Source organism: Pongo pygmaeus, chromosome 19, assembly GCF_028885625.2.
Source record: "Pongo pygmaeus isolate AG05252 chromosome 19, NHGRI_mPonPyg2-v2.0_pri, whole genome shotgun sequence".
NCBI classification, from domain to species: domain Eukaryota; kingdom Metazoa; phylum Chordata; class Mammalia; order Primates; family Hominidae; genus Pongo; species Pongo pygmaeus.
Window position 1 is genome coordinate 46,410,363 of NC_072392.2, and position 5,458 is coordinate 46,415,820.

Genomic DNA, 5,458 nt, shown 5'->3' on the forward strand with positions numbered 1-5,458 from the left:
TCTCTACTAAATATACAAAAAAAATTAGCTGGGCATGGTGGCAGGCACCTGTAGTCCTAGCTACTCGGGAGGCTGAGGCAGGAGAATGGCATGAACCTGGGAGGCAGAGCTTGCGGTGAGCCAAGATCGCACCACTGCACTCCAGCCTGGGCAACAGAGTGAGACTCCATCTCAAAAAAAAAAAAAAAATGATACACTGTGTTGTAGAAAAAATTAGCACAGTGGAATAGAACTGTGACACAGCTACATGAAGTGACTAAACGTCATGAACTAAGTGAATAATCTTATGGGTATCTAGGTAGAAAACACAAGCCACTTGTAGAAGGAAGATGTAAAGCTGAGCTCAAACTCATTCACAATAATCGTCCATGCCAAAAGATTATAGAACAATGTTTACAGAGTTCTAAGGAGAAACGAGTGTGACCCAAGAATTTTATACCCAGCTAAATCTCCACTTGTGTATAAGGCCATCAAAAAATAGTCTCAAATGACAAAGGCTTACTTCAGGTAAAACACATATAAACACTGGTTGAAAAAGCTACCTGATGATAAAGTCTAGCCAATTAAGACATTTCTAGGCTTGGCACAGTGGCTCAAGGCTGTAATCCTAGCACTTTGGGAGGCGGAGGTGGACAGATCACCTGAGGCCAGGAGTTCATGACCAGCCTGGCCAACATAGATGAAACCCTGTCTCTATTAAAACACAAAAATTAGCTAGGTGCAGTGGCACGTGCCTGTAATCCCAACTACTCGGGAGGTTGAGGCAGGAGAATTGCTTGAGCCCAGGAGGTGGAGGTTGCAGTGAGCTGAGATCGCACCACTGCACTCCAGCCTGGGTAACAGAGCAAGACTCTGTCTCAAAAAAAAAAAAAAAAAAAAGACATTTCCGAATGAAAAACTAGAAAATGGGAACTATTTAATAAGGCTAATCATGAAGTCTGAATCTATATAAATCTAGAAATAAGGTAAAACAACTACAGATATTACAAAATAGGACCTACATATGTGAATAAGGAAGCAGAGCTGCAAAGCAAAGTGAGGTGGACATCTGGGTGGTGGTGTAACCCAGTACAGGGTGTCAGAGCCTAAGAAGGCATCATCCACTCAGGGGTGCAGCCCAGCATAGGGTATCAGAATCCAAGCAGGGTACCTATGTTGGAGGGCTGCTTGAGTGCAAGGAGTGCCTGCACAGGGTGAGACAGGTGTCCATGTAGGGTAGTAGTGGTGGTTCAGTGCAGAGTGTCAGAGTCTGAGCCAAATGAGGAAGGTATCCATGCATGAGGATGACCTGTTTATGTTATCAGAGCTCAAGCAAGATAAGAGGGGCATCCACATGGCAGCATAGGCTGGCACACGGTAAAACCTTGAGCAGCATGTAGAGGGACTACCGATGCAGGGTAAAAAGGTTTTTCGTACTTACTTGCCACTTTTTTTCTGAAAGTATGTGATTTTTTAATAAAAGTGCCCTAACATAGATTTCCCCCGATATTACAGATAATTACCTGAGGGGAAATGACATAGAAAATATAAAGTATTATTTGATGTATATGTATACAGATACCAGGAGTATCACATTAATCACACGACACTGATTCCTTTCAACTATCTTGCTTTTCTAATACATAAATAATTTTGCATGTGTCATTAAGAAACTTTCTCATGCTGATTTATTAAAGCATTTTAATGCTACTTAAAGAATATGAAGTGTGGCCGGGTGTGGTGGCTCACGCCTGTAATCCCAGCACTTTGGCAGGCCAAGGCAGGTGGATCACAAGGTCAAGAGATCAAGTCCATCCTGACCAACATGGTGAAACCCCGTCTATGCTAAAAATACAAAAATTAGCTGGGTGTGGTGGTGCATGCCTGTAGCCCAGCTACTTGGGAGGCTGAGACAGGAGAATCGCTTGAACCCGGGAGGTTGAGGTTGCAGTGAGCTGAGATCACACCACTGCACTCCAGCCTGGAGACAGAGCGAGGTTCCATCTAAAAAAAAAAAGAATATGAAGTGTGACGCTGGGTGCAGTGGTTCACACCTGTAATCCCAGCACTTTGAGAGGTGAAGGTAAGAGGATCACTTGAGCCAAGGAGTTTGAGGCTGCAGTGAGCTATAATCACAGTGCTACACTCCAGCCTGGATGACAGAGCAATACCTTGTCTCTTTCTCTTAATTTAGAAAAAAAAAAAAAAAGAAAGAAAGTAGGGAGATTGCAAGTAAACCCTGAGAACTCCTAGATCACCTCAGTTTGCAACACCATTCACCTCTTTCCTCACCACTGCCTAAGAAGGCACATGAAGCTTAGTCACTGTGCAGACTCCCAAAACTTTCTGGAACTTCATGCAAAGGTTAAGCCTTGGAACCAACTCTGAATTTCCTTGTGGTTTCACACTTGTCACATTTTCTTCTCACCTTGTCACCACCCACACAAACTCAGCCTCCTGGATGCATCACGCTTGGGTTGCTTCACTTCCTGGCTCCTGGTAAGCCACAGTTGCAAGAGCTATTGCTGGTAAAACTGGTGACCCATTAAAGGCACACAAATAAGAACATAGGTGCAGGGGAGCCACAAGTGCACTATCTGAATGTGTCAGGGTGAGAACATTATGTTTCCTCAGCTCTCACTCATCCTCTGGTGGAGAGGCCTCTTTGGTCTTCAGTCTTCCAATAACTGTCTATAGAATATTTTTGCATGCTATTCATCTATACCTGAATGCAAGCATGCTTTCAGGACAGAAGAAATGTCATATAGGTCAGAATAATGTTTCGATGGGCTCAGGGTTTTTATCCCCAGTTGTCCTGTCTACCGATTTTGTGCTGTCTACTGGTAGTGGTTCCAAATTCTGGTCTCCAAACTGGTGATGATATGGAAATAATTTTTTCATTATTATTAATCTGTCATGAAATTTTAAAAATAAGAATAATGTGGGAGAACAGGTCTAAATTTCATTTGGTAAAAAAGGAACTCTTTTTTTTTTTTTTTTTGAGACATGGTCTCACTCTGTTGCCCAGACTGGAGTGCAGTGACACAATCATGGCTCACTGCAGCCTCAACTTCCTGGGCTCAGGTGATCCTCCCACCCCAGCCTCCCAGGTGGCTGGGACTGTAGGCATGGGACACCATGCCTGGCTAATTTTATTTTATTTTTTTTGTATTTTTTTGTAGAGATGGTGTTTTACCATGTTGCCCAGGCTGGTCTCAAGCTCCTGGGCTCAAGCAATCTGCCCACTTCCCTTGGCCTTGCAAAGAGTTTCTTTTTTTTTTTTTTTTTTTTGAGATGGAGTCTTGCACTGTCGCCCAGGCTGGAGTGCAGTGGCGCAATCTCAGCTCACTGCAACCTCCATCTCCCGGGTTCAAGCGATTCTCCTATCTCAGCCTCCCAAGTAGCTGAGATTACAGGTGCCTGCCACCACACCCAGCTAATTTTTTGTATTTTTAGTAGAGACGGGGTTTCACTATGTTGGTCAGGCCGGTCTTGAACTCCTGACCTTGTGATTCGCCCACCTCAGCTTCCCAAAGTGCTGGGATTACAGGTGTGAGCCACTGTGACCATCCCAAGAACTATTCTTTATCCTGAGACTATGTCCTTATATTTTTAGTTTCAAAAATAGCTCTCCTTTCGGGGCCAGGTGCACTGGTTCACACCTGTAATCCTGTAATTATGCCTCTAATCCTAGCACTTTAGGAGGCCGAGGCAGGCAGATAACTTTTGTCCACCAATCTCAGTCTCCCAAAGTGCTAGGATTACAGGCGTGAGCCACCGCGCCTGACTATTCTTCACATCTTGAAGCACAGCTACCACAGCTGACATAATAGTCCAACAATTTTGTCAGCAAATAGGCCGATCCTTTTCCAAGAATATCAATTCCTCCCCCTTTTGCCACCCAACATCCTTCCATTCATTAACAACCACACTGGCTACCAGAAATTGGGAAAGAGAAGAGCAGCCACAGTAGCCAGAAAGTTAAGAATTGTCTTCCCCTGAGTCCTCGCCTCTTCAAAGGCAGAGGAATGGTTATAGCTGGGTCATCCCTGAAGGCACTAGCAAAGCAGGAATACCAGGATAAGAGTGACAGCGAGAGAAACACTCATCTTTAATTAATGAAATCTGAATTTTGTAATCCCCAAATCTAGAAAGAAGCTATTTTAATGTTAGCATACATGCAAGGTTTATGTCATCTTGAAAAATCAAATTTAATTTTGAGTTTTCTTTTGGGACAGGGAGACCCTCATCTTTTTAGTGCTTAAGGTCTCTAAGGCTCTCTGTCTCTCTCCCTCTTTTTTTTTTTTTTTTAAATTGAGACACAGTCTTGGTCTGTCGCCCAGGCTGGAGTGCACTGGCATGATCTCAGTTCACTGCAACCTCTGCCTCCTGGGCTCAAGTGACTGTCCTGCCTCAGCCACCTGAGTAGCTGGGACTACAGGCGTGTGTCACCACGCCCGGCTAATTTTTGTATTTTTAGTAGAGACAAGGTTTCTCTCTGTTGGCCAGGCTGGTCTCGAACTCCTGGCCTCAAGTTATCTGCCCGCCTCAGCCTCCCAAACTGCTGGGATTACAGGCATGAGCCATTGCACCCGGCAAGGCTCTTCTTTATCTGGCCTTAATTGTGTTTTCTTCACTTCTGTATGCCTGCAGCCTTGTACTGGCATAAAGACCATGCTTAATCAAGGTCTGTTGAATTAACTAATAAATGAACGAAAGACCTTGCAGAGCAGAACCAAGTGCTGGGAAAGGGACAAAGATAGGGAATGGGGAGCAGGGTGGCATTGGAAAGCACCATTAAAGAACTTGCCTGGAACATCTGCTTCAGATTTACTGTAATTTCTACCAGTTTTGTCTTATCTTTGGTTACATTAGTTCACCCTCTTTTATGTGACTTCATTGTTCTTTCCTTTCCTTGAATGTTTCCCTTGAGTTAGTAATTTTTTCTTATGAAGGTCTTTTGCAGACCCACTCTCCTGTTCTGTGTCCCTCCCACTTAGGATTTCCCAGGGACCTTTGGTTCGTATGTGGGATTGCAGTCTTTGGGTAGCTGCTTTCTCCAGCACTATAATTTCCCTCGTACCATTTTTTTCACCCAGGCCTATAACAGAGAGATGGCTGCAGACTGTTGCCATGAATAGCATCAATCTCTTCACCTTCTGGAGCTTCAGCTTGTACTCTTAAGATGGAATCCAGCTGGCTGGGTGTAAATGTGCTTCGTTTGTGCCAATTCAGTCTCGGCAAGTGTTTTCATCAAAATTAGAGGCTGAAATTGCTGGCTGCCAGGGCATTCCTGGTAACTGAACATTTTTCTGATTGGAGATGGGAGTCATGCCCTAGGCCCTTTATGCAAGAGTGCACCATCCCAATTTCTTGCTGTTTTTACTGGAGGATGTCTTCAGATCTGGCACACTATACTACATCTGAGCAAGAGAGTATTTGGTCCCATTCAAATTTGTTGCTAGAATCTAGGGCCAGC